The following is a 16562-nucleotide window of genomic DNA, read 5'->3' as shown; positions in this document are numbered from 1 at the left end:
ATGAAATGCTTATAATGGCCTGAAACGTATGCAAAAAAAATTTAAGACGATTTTGAGCAATTTAAAATTTTACGCGCGCATTAACGCGCGCGCCTACGCGTACGCGCATTTTTGCGCGCATTTATTGACCTCATATTGACCCTACGGATATTGATCTTAATCTTGATAAATATGAATGTAAAATTACTTTCCGTTATGAAGATATGATCATAAGTTGATTTTTACAAAATGGCGCCTGGATGACGTCACGATGACTTTGAGTCTTTGAAAAGTCACGCAGTTCTAAGTTAGACTAAGATCTATCATCAGTGAAAGATTTATAACAATGGCTTTATTGAGTCTTGAGATATCCTGCGAACAATTTCGAGGAAGAATAATAATAAAAAAAAAAAAGAAAATCTTGACGAAATCAATAGGTGATACGTAGACTTCGTTACGTATCACCTAACTAGACTTTAATTCGTCACTTAGACGAATTAGGTGATACGTATGATAATGGTTTACATAACAAATAATGCATTACACGATATATTATTTTGCTTCTCCCATTCATATGCTTCTCCCATTATGATCTATTCATATGTCAAGATTAAATTGTGTCTCCTTGATCATCATGGATCTAGGGAAGATAGATTGAAACAATATATGACCTTTGACCCTGTGCAGTAACCAATTACACATTTGACTCTAATTTACATCATGAAGAACACCTTTTGACGATTTTATCTTATTCAAAGAAATGAAAATGTAATTGATAAATGATTAGCATCATTATGATAATGATGATCGTGATGATCATGATCATGATCATGAGCGCGATCATGACATCTTATTGAAAAAATGAGGGTTGATTTAGATAGCATATAATCTCAGCTACAACATACTCAAAAATCAACAAAATCCAAGCCGAAATAACGGCGATATTGCTCGCAATAGACAGGAATGTAGACTCCAGATTTGAGAAAAAGTCATTTCCCATAGGGATTACACGCAAAAAGTAATGGATTAAGTGAAAATAGGGTAATAATAAAGTAAAAAGGGTTATTTATGACTTTATTTGCGAATCTACGTGTTTAAATAATCAAAGGAGATGGTACAGTGAAGGTGAAAAGGAAAAAAAGTGAAAAAAAAGTGTTGGAGACACCCGGACTCGAACCAGGGATCTCGAGGTTGGAAGTCAAGTGCGTAACCGATATACCAAAACATCTCCCATAGCGATTACACGTAAACAGGAAATGGAATTCAGAAATCCTACTTTGCAAGTGAAATATGAGCATGATCCCGGCATCTAATCGAAAAATAAAGGGCACACTTGTGATAGCTCATTGTCTCAGCTACAACATATCCGAAGCTCAGCGAAAACGAAGCTAAAACAACGGAGATTTTGCTCGCGAAAGACGGAAATGTAGAATCCAGTTTTGAGAAAAAGTCATGTCCCATAGAGAATACACGCAAAATGCGAAAAATTGACATGCCTCCTTTAATCGCAAAAATACACCATGATACTTTTGTTAAAAATAAAAATTGTGAACATTACATTTGTAGAAAATTGTCTCAGCTAGAACATATCAAAATTAAAAAGAAAATTGATCCATATTTACAGAGATACAATCAATTTTCCAAAAATATGCTGACGTCATAATATGCAAATTAAAATTTTGAGTTTGGAGGCCATTATGATGACGTCATGAGTTAATTGAGGATCACATGAGACATGAAATCATATCTCCGACTCATAATCTATCCAAATATGAATTTTTTTTAGGAGTTTCTATCTATTCTAAAGAGTTACAATGAATTTTATATAGGCATGTTTTTGCCCATGTATTGTGGATAAAGATAACGCAAATCCGCGCGTGCTGTCAACTTTGACGGACGCTCATTGCGTTAATAAAAGGTGAACAAATTATCGAAATGCTTGGAAAAATGTACCGAATATGATGACAGAAAAAAATCGGCGATTCTATGTTGCAAAATGCCAGTACGCGCGAAAACGCGCGCGCATGCGCGTGTGCGTAATTTTTTTATCAAATGCTCCATATGGCCTGAAACGTATGCAAAAAAAATTTGGGATGATTTGGAGCATTTTTAATTTTTGCGCGCGCGTAAACGCGCGGACGAGCGCGCACGCGCGCATTTACGCACGTTTATTGACCTCAACTTGACCGGACGAATATTGATCTTATTCATGATAAATATGAATGAAAAATTACTTTCCGTTATGAAGATATGATCATAAGTTGATTTTCACAAAATGGCGCCTAGATGACGTCATAATGACTTTGAGTCTTTGAAAAGTCACGCAGTTCTAAGTTAGACTAAGATCTATCATCATGGCAAGTTTCATGATAATGGCTTTATTCAGTCTTGAGATATCCTGCGAACAAATTCGAGGAAGAATAATAATAAATAAATAAATAAATAATAATAAAAATCTTGACGAAATCAAAAGGTGATACGTCTACGTACGTATCACCTAATAATAAATAAATAAATAATAAAAATCTTGACGAAATCAAAAGGTGATACGTCTACGTACGTATCACCTAATAAATAAATAAATAAATAATAAAAATCTTGACGAAATCAAAAGGTGATACGTCTACGTACGTATCACCTAACTAGATGGAATTTTGACTGCGCGCAGTCGAAAATGATGCCTCCGCCATAGAGCAATTTAAACAAGTTTGGAGTTTAAATCTCCAGTGGTTCTTGAGATATCATGATAACAATCTCAATGTATGGAATTTCATAAGTTGACCTCTGTGACCCTTGACCTTTGACCTACGTGCTCCAAAATCTAATCAGATTGTCTTCCTATGGTGATACACACTATCATTAAGTTTGAAGTTTAAATCTCCAGTGGTTTTTGAGATATTATGATATGGTGATACATACTATCATTAAGTTTGAAGTGAAAATTCTCCAGTGGTTCTTGAGATATCGCGATAACGATCTCAATGTATGGAATTTCATAAGTTGACCTCTGTGACCCTTGACCTTTGACCTACGTGCTCCAAAATCTAATCAGATTGTCTTCCTATGGTGATACACACTATCATTAGTTTAAAGTTTAAATCTCCAGTGGTTCTTGACAGGCGCGGATCTACGTTGTACGATCTACCTTGGGCGGCCCAAAAAACAAAAAAAAAAAAAAGGGGAAAAAAAAGAAAAAAGAACGCACGCTGGAGAGAAACCCTTTCAAGTGCAAATATTGTGAGAAGATATTCAACTCATCTGGTAACTTAACCAAACACATGATAACTCTGGATATAACTGTGTATTTAAAGATAAACTTTAGTACTGGTAATGCGATTGCATTGTGAAAGAAAAGGTGTGGAAAGGATCAGAAACAGTTGATCATGTAGCATGTAAGTATTGGTGTGCACTGCAAGGTTCTGGAGTCATCCAAATCATAATAAATATGACCGAGTCTTGGTAGAGTAACAAGCACTCACATAGAAAGCTATATATGGGACAACACACATGGTGTCGGGGCTAGTACTACCTTGATTTCCTTGTCTTTCTATGCTCATTACTCAGCCCGTATACATTTTCTTCCAAAATTGTTTGGCACATGTCATTTATTTGTAATCTTGAACATTCAGTGTAAGTTTCGTTTGATTCTGTGAGAATTTATTTTTATTTTTTTACCAGTACTGGAGTTTATCTTTAACTGTTACTTGATTTAAAAAGACGTTATCATGCACTGCTTTTTATGGTCTCCATTGTGTTAATAGATGCCAGGAAAACATCACTTACGGGGTTGAAATAAACACCCCCCAAAAAATCGGCACGCCGCTTCGCGGCTCGTGGACGATGCTCCGCATCGTCATTATTGGTCAACCCCCCCTTAGCAAAAAGCTAGATCCGCCCCTGCTTGAGATATTATGATAACAATCTCAATGTATGGAATTTCATAAGTTGACCTCTGTGACCCTTGACCTTTGACCTACGTGCTCCAAAATCTAATCAGATCGTCTTCCTATGGTGATACATACTATCCTTTAGTTTGAAGTTTTTACATCTCCAGTGGTTCTTGAGATATCATGATAACAATCTCAATGTATGGAATTTCATAAGTTGACCTCTGTGACCCTTGACCTTTGACTTACGTGCTCCAAAATCTAATCAGATCGTCTTCCTATGGTGATACATACTATCCTTTAGTTTGAAGTTTTTACATCTCCAGTGGTTCTTGAGATATCATGATAACAATCTCAATGTATGGAATTTCATAAGTTGACCTCTGTGACCCTTGACCTTTGACATACGTGCTCCAAAATCTAATCAGATCGTCTTCCTATGGTGATACATACTATCCTTAAGTTTGAAGTTTAAATCTCAAATGGTTCTTGAGATATCGCGCTAACAAACTCAATACAAGGAATTTCATAAGTTGACCTCTGTGACATGTGACCTTTGACCTACGTACTCCAAAATCTAATCAGATCGTCTTCCTATGGTGATAAATACTATTCCCGAGTCTTAAGTTTAAATCTTAAATGGTTCTTGAGATATTGTGATAACGGTCAAACGGGACGGACGTACGGACGTACGGACGGACGTACGGACGGACAACCCGAAAACATGATGCCTCCGGCACCACCTTCGGTGGCGGAGGCATAAAAAGCATGTTAATGCTTGTATGCAAGTAGGAGAGCGATGGCTTTAAGTCCTCTTAGAGGGACTTCGTAATGAAGATCGATTGAATAATTTATTTAAAACACGGTAAAAACACACCTTCGGCAATTGGGCTGATTTATAAACGGGCCGTGAAACAAATACTATTAGTAGGTATAGCACACCAAAAACAAGTAAAATAAACACATGTTATTTGATGATTGCAAATCATCACGCTTTATGAAAGCTTAAAAAAAAAAAAAAAAAAACATAATTGAAATCGGTCAATGCGTTATGCCAGAAATGGTCAAATTGGCAAAAATGGCAAAATTCGACAAAGTTGACAACTTAATTCATTACTTTCTTGGACACAAATAATAAATTAAATTATCAGACACTAAAACATCATATTTGTGGTAAAACATACAAAAAAGAAAATCTATTACCGTTTTGAAAACAGAAGCAAACAAAATAAGTAATTTTTGCCATTTTTGCGAATTTGCAGATATGAAAAAAGTTGTGAAAATAACTAAGTCCGTCTAATTAATATGCGCAAATGGCACTGGTTTTTTTTAAAACTATGACCAAATAACTTAATGACCTTTTGACAGCCTGAAACTTTACAAACATAAAGAATTAGAAATCAGTTACAACTGTTTCTTGTAGCATGGACCTAGGTTAACCTCCCATAGCTTAACGAAAATTTTTCAGCGTTGCTTTATGTGCATGAGGTATCCCTGAACAGCCAATTGTTTAAGAAATTTTGTAACAAAATTGACATACCTTTTTGGTTGGAGCCGAAAAAAATATATACCCACAAGCAATATGTTTTTGTTCTATTGATGATTATTGAGCATGGCTGGATCTTAAAGAAAGTTAACAGTAATCTGAATTAACTCCTGTATTTTGATGGTACAGTGCAATTGAAAATGGTGTTTCGGACGTTACATTTTCCGTAAACAATGTAGGCCCTCATTTAACCCACTAGAACAATCATTTAATGAGATTGTTTATGGTTTGAATAAGCTTATTAGTTACTCCAAGTCATTAAATTAAAAGAAAATATAATTTAATTGTAGTAGCGCTTATATTAGAAATATATTCAAAATTTGAAAAAGTTGTCTCATTTTCCGTTAACAATTTTGTAACGTCCGAAACAAATTTCAATTTGAAGTAGCAAAAAATATATGAACTGCAGGACCTATCTTTCGTAACATTTTTTAAACATTTCATGGCGGCTACCCATCAAAAAAAAAAGAAATTTGCAATACATCATTACAATACTATTTTATAGTTAAAACCAATTTTCCGTTAACAGTTGTAACATCCGAAACAAATGTAACGTCCGAAACAAAAAATACCAAATAAATGATGATAATCCATATTTGAGGGTATCTGGAGTGAATAAATCATTATGAAATAAGTTATTATAAGTCTTAACACAAGTCAAAACAAAAATCAGGTCTTTCAAATCCAATAATTTTGTGTAAACTCAAGAAGGGTGTTTCGGTCGTTACACTATTTGATTGTTAACACATAGTTTGCAAATTTCAACTAATTTTCTATCATATGTGCAAGTTACGATTTTACAATGCACACACCTGTTAAAAACACTATTTTGATAATTTCATTTAGATCTAAATATAAAAATATGAAGAAATATGATGCAAAAAATCAAATTTTCCGTAAAATATCTAAATTTTCTGCAAAATTAACTTATAAGACATAAATATTGGAGCCACACTTTGTGGTGCAAGGCATTGCTGGATGCTTTAGTATATCTTTAATTGTAATTTATCAAAAAAAATCTCAATAAAAGTGACTCATAAAATTTTTCAGCCATTTTAACAGCACTTTCTGGTATGCTGTTAGCACGTTTCGGATGTTACATTAAAGTGTTAACAGACATTTTCATACTTTAATTAGTTCAAATGAGGGGCAAAGATAGATGTGAGAATAGCAAATTTCAATTTTTCAACCTCTCCTCTTGCTATTTTCATTGCTGTGTGTTTGCAAATCATCACGTTTTCATTTTTACAGAGGTTGTTCCAAATTATGTCATATAACCAAAGATTGTATGGTCAATCTAAACTATTTGGTAGGTTACAAAAGCTCAAAATCACCCACTTAAGCAATACCGAGTGTACATGTACATGACACGGGTATGATACAGGTATATAAAGTTGATAAAATCAAGCAAATTAAAATGTTTTTCTAAAAATTTATGGGAAATATGGATTTTCATTTGAAAATACCTTTTAAAAAGGGCACTCAGTACACGTAACTAATCTGTGTAGAAAGTACATACATGTATAAAAGAAAGGGCATTACCAGTAATACCTTATTTAAACATCCTAAACATATACATGAAGTATCTTCCTCAAATGTATGCATACATACAAAATGTATAAGCTAGTGTAGGGATTTATTTTGAACTTCTGAAACTCCCCTTCATATCCATGATTCATCCCTTTCATATTAATAGGTCATCCCTCATTCCCATTCACCCTTTTCATCCACCCTCCTTTCATTTGTCTATCTCTCTCTCTCATTGGTTTCAATGTTCCCCTGATGCAGTCAAGCTTATATAGTATAATTTACATATACTATGAATATTCAATATATACCCTTTGTTTATGTTTGAATATTCAAGAATACTTTGTGATGTTGATTTATACTTGTATGGGACTATATGAATATGTATTGATTTATTCTACTTTGCATGGAATGTATGTGGAATGCTACATAGAATGCTGTAATGCTTTTACACATTAAAACCTGGTCAGTTAGCCAGTAGTTATCAATCCTACAACATGTCTGCTGGGCTGCCTCTGTGATAAGAGAGCTAGGAATTATCTGTTAGAACTGCAACCCTACACTAGTGTGAAATATAAATGGGCTATCGTTTTGTTTTTTTCCTCTACGAAATGTCAAAGTTGGGGGTGCGGCGCTGCGGCCTTATCGCCGGCAAATACGGTACATGTTTAACCTACACTGTATATTGTTTGTCACCTGTGATATAGGCACAGCAAGAGTTAAGATCTATCAATCAACCAACCAACCGACCAACCAATCAATCCATCCATTCATCAATCGGTGATCAATTAAATAAATAAATAAATAAATACTTATTTAAGAGCATTAAAATATGTTGTCGTTTGAAACAGCCTCCTAATACAAATAGTGGTAAAGGATGATTGTTACTACAGTAGTATTATTACCTAAAACATACACAATTTTAAAATACATCTAAAATGTCTCATTCTCGAGATGTACATAAATTAGAATTCACTTATTTCTTATTACCGTACTTACATGACTGGGGGTACTTTTTTTATAGTTTTATTTTTTAAAAGATTTGTCAATGTTTTGCTTACATACATGTATGTGTTAGTGATATTATTGAATGACACACTATATAGTTGAAGGCAAAGAACATTAGCAAGCTGATCAAACATCTATATTGTAGAGTTTGTAGAAATTGATGATCTTATTGAAATTTTAACATCGTGTAACATCCGAAACAAACCATAGTATACATTTCACACTGTTGTTCATAACATGCAATAAAGAGTATGTTTCTAAGTAAATTTTCTAAGGAGTTTTGATGACTACAATTGCTATTAGCTTCATATTTCACTCTGTTAGATCACATAAGCATTTTTAACTACCGGTACACGTTCTTGAAATGAATAATATACCTTACATAAATTGAGTGGTCGATGAAGACAAACTTAGCATACATGTATATGCTATACTAATTAAAACTGCACAATTGTTTCCATAAATGTTACAGAAGTATTTTTCTGCAAACAATTAATGTAACTGAGGTCAATAATACCTAAAGAAAAGCAATTAACTTGAATAAAGTTATAATGTTAACAGTGTGTAACGTCCGAAACATCAGTGGTGTGTCATATGAAAATTATTAGGCAATGCACTGGTTCCCAATTTTTTTGCATGTATTTACCTTATATCATCAGTTGTTATAATAAAATAAGTTTGACCTAAGAAAAAAGCATTTTACCTATTGAAATAAAAACTTGTTATTGTCAAAACCCTAATTTAGAGATATTTTTCACTTTCAAGTGATAAAAAATCTGTATTTTTCAAGATAGAAACTCAAAAATTTGCTTGAATAATCTCTGAAACATATTCTTAAAGACCCAACATATTTAAAGGTGTAGTTAATAGCAAATGAGTTTTATATCACAGTTATTAGATATGCTATAGTTCACAATAAAATTGTAAAAACTCAAAGTATTCATATCTGGTGAATAAATAAGGAGATAGATTAAGGTCCAGAATTTGCATTTCTCAAAAATATGATTAGTCCTGATCCTAAAAATACAAGTTTGAAGTAAGTAAACATAATTTCATTTTGGACCCATTTGTGGACACATTTGGTATAAGTTAAAAAAACCAGTGCCATATGTAATCAAATCAAAACCGAACATGATACATCAATGAAACCTATGTATATCAGACAGGTATGGAAATGCATTTTTTTTGAAGAAACAAAAAATTATGAATATTCAAAATTAGGTCATTTCAGCTAATTATATATATAGGAAAGTCAAACTGTTTATTTTGTTGGCATTTTTTAAAATCATATATTTATAGATCATATTTACACCAAATATTAACATAAAATTCCAAATATTTTTGCAATGCCAATAAAATATGGCGATGGAAATTACTTGGATCACCGTTACAGCTATTTCCTCATATTTTTCACAAATTATTCAGAAAAACCGAACAAATGATAAGAATCTGCAGACTTTCAGCTACATCACAGTATAGTTTTTTTTTTTTTTTAAATGTCATATTTGAGGATTTATGACGATTTTCCGAGAAACCATTCAATTCAACAGGCCATAACATTCTACAAGGACTGAATTTCAGAGAAAAACAAATTTTGGTGACCCTAGTACAGTTGTGGCTACCTTAAGTGTAAATGACAAATTGATTTAATGAGTGAAACACATGAGGATATTGCATTTTTGTAGGGGAGTTTTATACATTGAAGTGCATTTTCACCACGCAGAATAACAGTCAATGGGCGATCAGCGAGCCATGTCACACATGGCTGAAAAGACAATATTCTAATCAATAATTTAACATATTTCCCACATGCCTATAACAATGAAACTACACAGAATTGTAGTTAAAGGTATGCTTGAAAGATATGTGGAATACAAGTTTAAAAAAATATTGTTCAGTTTTTTAATAATAAATTTACGAAAATTGCTATTTCTACCAGCTGACGCTGTTGTGTGTATGTGTGTATGTGCATGGGGCAGACTGTGTGCACAGGCAGTGTGATCACCCTACTATTAGATAAGAAATACAAAATACAAATACAAAATACAAATAAACGAGAAACTTAAAAATACATAACATAAAAAGAAAATTTATTGTGCCTCAGGGTAAGTGTACCTTTACATCTCTTGTTCATGAGACGAAATTTACATTTACAAATAAAAATAAGGTGTACAAGAATACATTATACGACTTATCCAAAATACCTTTATTTCGAAATGTTGGTGATGCAGTGAACATTATTAAATATTCTGATTATCGTTATATTCTGTAACTCCATAATTCGATGAGCAAATATCAAATATTACTCCTATTTGCCAGTAAAGATTTTGATATGAGGAGCACTCTGAATACCCTCAGAAAAAGAGTTCCATACGGGTCCACCTTTTAACATAAATGTACGTTTCCCAGACACGGTATTGGACGACTAATTTCAGAGTATAGATTACTTTGACGGGTGTCACAGACACATTTTCGCCATTTAAAGTATACTTACTTAATAGATAAGATGGGACTTGATTTGTCATAACATTATACATCATTATAATAAATATTTTATTTTCTTCTCAGCAAGGGTTTCCCAATTCATAACTTCCATTTTTTCCAAATGAATACCAAAGTTTATTTTTCATGAGACGAGCACCTCTGTTATGATTTTCTTTTAAGAGTGTCAAACAATTACCTCGTACAACATCGCAATAAAAGATGCAATGGCACTAAAATACTGTGGTACATTTTTAATGTTTCCTCGACTACCAAGTAATTTATACTTCTGAGCAATACATATATAATCTTGAACTAGTATTCTTTTGCAAGCATCTGACATGTTCAAGCCATGAGAGAGTATTACTCCGAGATGTTTACTCGATTGAACTATATTAAAGTGAAATCCTGGACCAAATCTTATCGCAGGTTCTTCAATCAATCGTAAGTTTACAGTGTCATATCTATTCTATTTGGGATTGATATCAATTACATATAAGATGCAATAAATCGCAACTGTGTATAAAGACGAGGCCATGATGAATTGATATTAAGGTCTACATCTCAAATTCTATGTAATCGTTGCTTTATGCCTTACCAAAGAGCAATAGCGCATGCTTTCTAACTCAGGACGTCCCGGTTAGTTTAGGAGATCACTGCTTTTTTACCACTAACTGTAAATGCATTTTTTTTTAAATCTATTTCTCCGCAGTTAATAACGGGGGCCAATGGATCATGTAGTCTCGTTAACATAAGTAAGTATTATTTGCATTAATGTGCACATCACAAGTGAGCTATTATTCTCGTCATTCATGATATCAAATCATTATCAATATTTTACTCACGACCGATTTCAAACAGTCTGAAGTGGAAGTGTCAAAAACCAAATTGTCCAAAATATGCGGATGGATGCTTTTATATTTGTAAATTATGGCCTTCAAAAGACAGGAACTTATTTTGAATTGATCATTTTCAAAAATATAAATCCTTGGAAAACTAATATTTTCTTATTCCATATGAAATCCTAATCGTGATAAAAGTTACAGGTACGACTGAGCAGGTAAAACTATTTGCAATGGTTAGAGGCACATTAAATACGTGTTTAACGAAACAGTTGGACAGATGTCCCTGCGGTTTGTCAAGCACAAATTGTGCTTCCTCTTCCCAACATAATAACGGTGGGATATGGAAGATAAGAATATGGGCTTTTACTTCAGTATGTATCTCATACATAATCATTAATGATCTCAAATCAGATTGACAATTGGGTTTCTGTAAATGTTCAGGCCAGTTCAGACTGTCTGAAATCGGTCATGGGTCATTTATTGATCTTAATTGTGTTCTCATTTTGATTTATTGATCAATTTACCAGTAAACTTAGGTTTCCATTATTGTTTCCTTAGTCAATAAAAAGCAAATGATTTGTTCAAGCATCTCATTCAATATGCACTAAAACTGCCTAAGAAACGAAAAGGTGAAAGACGCTTACTTGTGGCAAAACAAACGCATTCAATTTCGGGGGGAAATTTTGGTCTTCGATAGCCAGCATAAAAGACGAGGCTGATAGCATTTTGTTTGCGAACAATTCACGAGATATTGGAGAAATTAATGTATTCTATGAATACATAGGCTCATTCTGAAATTATGTGAGCTTATGCATTGGTTCTGTTCATTCAACCTTATTTTATAATTACAATCCTTTAAACATGCATCACCAGGAAGAATTATGTTTGGTTCTCGCAATGTCCAGCGCACACTATACGATCCTCGTCCAATCTGATTTTAGAAGAAATGGTAATTATGTTATATGGAAATCAATGCAAAAAAAAAATAAAAATCGTCTTTCTGATATAATTTAGAAGGATGATACGAATAGCAACAATTCGAATTATGAGTGCATTTAAACTCTCTCGTCAGAATAAAAATCGTAGACAAAAGCACTTTTAATTTGACCGCGATTTCGAGCTGATTTAGCTTTTCCTCCTCCAAAGAAGCTTGAAATTCTTTGAAATTTATAAATGTGGCCATTTCGATCACTAAGATAGTACAAGTTTAAATGCTCATATTAAATGCAATTGCAAATCGGTCAGATCGTGAAGTGTGCACCGGGCTTTAACTTGTCGGCGAAACTGGACGCCACGAATGATGTGGCATCAAGCATGTCACAGTTCGGTAGATGGTCCATGGTCTTGGGGCCCTGCTCACACTCAATCGATACTTCATTGTTCATCCAATAGAAATCATTTTCGAATCACTTAATATATTGTCATGTCCGCATATTTCAATAGGTAGCGGTAAAAAATATGTATATAATATATCTATATTACATAGCTTAGACAGATAGCGAGATGTGATTGGTCCAGAGCTTGTCACGTGATATCAATTGTCAGGATCTAAATTGTTAATTTTTTCCTGGCCGGTCACTTTTCGGTGTTATATTAACCAGCTGGTGAAATGAATATATTTTTAATCAATGCATGTCGCCCTCTTGAGGACTGTATGTCACCAATTACACATATTACACCATTATCAAGGGTCACTTGTTTCCCCCTTGAAATTTCTTTCCCTAATTTTTTTTTAAAGATTTTTTTTTCTTGAATTATCTCAAAATATTATTTTTCAGTCAATTTTTTTTTTTTGCATTTTTGCACACACAAAAAAAAAATGAAATTTTTTTCGAGCAAAACAAAATATGGACCCCCCCAAAAAAATGAAACCAAGGCTATCTAATATAAAAGTTATTGACTGGCAGGGGGTATATACATTCTTTGTACCTGAAGGGGAGTTATATTTGCCCTCAGCACTGTGAAAATATAACCACTTGGGGAAATATAACTCGCTTCAGCAGTCCAAATCATGTTATATTAAAAACCCGCCAGTCAATAACTGTAAATTTACGAATATATATATATATATATATATATATTGTGCAGTTGCGAACAAGAGCCTGTTCAGCTATTAACAGATAATTGTTGACAGCTGGTCGCACCAGCAGCCCCTGTAAGGATAGTCCAAAGAAGGGCAATCAAATTGGTTCGCTTCTGATTTTGGAAGTTAGTAGTTGCGACCGGGTTTGTTGCTCTTTTCTTAAATTGCAGCCACAACAGGATATCCATGCAGTGGACCAAGAATATTTGGTAACTGCAGCTCTAGCGTACGGGGAGGTATTGAGGTGACCAGTGCAACCGTGACAATCGACTCTGGTAGCAGCGTCGATGCCACTGAAGCAGCCAACAACATCATACAATGCAGCGAAAAGGCCTGCACGGATCTGGCTTTTTTCCTACTGGACCACTACTCAAGGCAGTTCTGTTTCACCTTGGATACTACTTACCCCAGTACTCCTTCCCTCACAGCAGCGATTACAGTTTCTTATTCAGGTAGAAACACCATTTTGTACATGTTATACGGAAATTCATTTGGTATTAAGTTTAAAGTGGGGAGTTTGATAATGGGGCTTATTAATATGTGAAGGTATGGTGGTTTGGTGAATATGTCCCCAGACTCTGAGGCTGTTCACACCGCAAGGGGGGGGGGGGGACCGTGGATTCACGGTCCGCCCATTGGCATTCGCCGGATTTACACCGCAGTGAGATAGCGCGGTCTATCGTAGTACTCCCTTTTTTGTGAGGTCCTGTTGCCATGACGCGTGACGTCATGAGGTCAGAGCGGTCAAAGATTTCGCGCGCTATTAAAATTTGGAGTGTTGAGTTGTACCGATTCAGATTTAGATCGCACCAAAATAGATAAAAGTATAAAATTCCCCGCGTGTAGAACGATGACTTCCGGCGTGCTATCGTAGCTCGGGTTCACACCGGCAGAGATAGCGCGGTCTAGTGCACGCTATAGACCGCGCTATCTCTCGTGGACCACCCCCAAGAGGTGCTCCAGTGGCACGCCGTTTTGGCTCGCCGTGGCTCGCTGTTGGACGGACCGAAACGACGTTGTACCTTCCACACCGCAGAGATAGCGCGGTCTAGCGCGCGCTAGACCACGCTATCTCTGCCGGTGTGAACCCGAGCTACGAAAGCACGCCGAAGTCATCGTTCTACATACGGGGAATTTTAAACTCATTCTATTTTGGTTTGATCTGAATCTGAATCGGTACAACTCAACACTCGTAATTAGTAATAGCGCGCGAAATATTTGACTGCTCTGACCTCATGACGTCACACGTCATTCCAACAGGACCTCTCAAAAAAGGGGTGCTACGATAGACCGCGCTCATTGCGGTGTGGATCCGGCGAATGCCAATGAGCGGACCGTGGGTCGCGCTACGATAGCGCGATCCACGGTCCGCCCACGGCCCCCCCCCCTTGCGGTGTGAACACGCCCAATGAGTCGAGTGAGACAGAGTGAGAGTAAGAATGTTGATGGCCTGGCCTAGTGTTTCATAAAGATGTATGTTCGTCTTGTTATGCATGATTATGCATATTATGGTAAGCCAAATGGGTGTCTCATTCATTTTTAATCGCATTATTTAATCATTCATGATGAGCTTAAGTTGAAATATGCATGTCATTACAGAGTCTATACTAGCTGAAATCAAAACAGCTGAAAAGTTATACTTATAATCATGCCAAAGTATACTTACATTCTCCCTTTGTATCATATGGATAATCTGCGGCTCGCTGACCGCTGGCTAGCCTCCAGGCGCGGATCCAGGATATCTTAGGGGGGGGGGGGGATTTGAAATTATGCGAGCCAAATATTGGTACGTAATGGTGACACCGGCGGTGGCGAAATTAGCCGAATCGTTTGGGGATGGGAAGCTCAGGGGGTATAGGCATTTAATTACATGCCTCAGCTGTTGCTAGTACCATATGTATATTCCCAGGACAATGCTGTCGGATAAAGCTGTTGTTTGTTTGATGATTTTGCTCGTTTGTAATGATATGTACCCGATGTCTATTTTAAAATTGTAGTACTTCGTTATTTTATTATGTAATCACAGACACATGCACAGCCCAATTGAGGTAACTTTCTCTTTATAAGTGAACATGCCTTCCTATACTTATTTCTCTCCTCGTTTTTTTTCTTCTCTGTTCCATTTACTATTTTTGTTCTTTCCTATAAACTTTCTGTTATATAAAATGTAATTTTCATAATAATATCTATAATGTTCTTTCGGTAACTGTGTTAATTTATTATGGGCGTTCCCAACTCCAGCTATGCTTCCCGGGTTTTCGCCTCCTTCCGTATCTGAATTATTTACTGTATACTCTATGTTGAAATAATTGTATATTGTGTTTCATATTGTTCTGTTGAGAAGAAAATAAATGTTAATAATAATACTTACGGTCAGATGGTGTGGGGTCCCGGGGGGGGGGGGGAGACCCCAGAAGCTCAGGGGTTTTGAGCATTAAATTACCGTCAGATTAGCATCCAGGGGTCCGCCTTAGGGGCAGAGCCAGCAGAAGTCGAGGGGTTTTAGGCAATTAATTACGGTCAGATGAGCATATTTTGATACCTTAAGTGACACACTGGCAAGTCACTAGGGTTTTAGGCATTAAATTACCTTCAGATGAGCACCCAGGTGCCCGCCTTGGGGACGTAGGTGGAATTTAGGGGGCAGAGCCCCCGGAAGCTCAGGGGTTTTAGGCATTTAATCACGGTCAAATGAGCAAATTTTGACACCTTTTTGTTTTTGACAAAGGCAGGTCACTATTTTTCTTTCTTTCTCTATGAATTTGCCATTTCCCGACAAACGCATAAAAAGTATAATTTAGTAAACGTTGAGGAGAAATCTCGGAAAATTATGTCATTTCAGCAACATTTATAAACCACCGGTATCGAATTAGAAATAAACCACGCTTGAATTATAATTATCTCCTTCTTTTCCCCCGCTTCTTTTCTTATTCCTCTTCTTTCTTTCCATTTCTCTCCTCTTTCCCTTGTTTTCCTTCTCTCTCTTTTTCTTTTTTTATTGCGGGGGGGGGGGGGAGGGGGGAGGCCAAAGGCCCGCTTGTTTTAAAATTGATGCATGAATGGCTCGATTTGGTACATAATTTTTGCCAAATTAAAAAGAAAACAGTCTTAAGTTCAACTAATAGAAACAAGAACGCAGGGGGGGGGTCTGACGGGGGATGTGCCCCCTCAGAAGTTGAAGATTTTATTGAAATTGATGCATAAAT

Source organism: Strongylocentrotus purpuratus, unplaced genomic scaffold (genome assembly GCF_000002235.5).
Source record: "Strongylocentrotus purpuratus isolate Spur 01 unplaced genomic scaffold, Spur_5.0 spur5_scaffold_12, whole genome shotgun sequence".
NCBI lineage: Eukaryota > Metazoa > Echinodermata > Echinoidea > Camarodonta > Strongylocentrotidae > Strongylocentrotus > Strongylocentrotus purpuratus.
The sequence above is the reverse complement of the archived record's forward strand: the minus strand, read 5'-3'. Positions refer to the sequence as shown.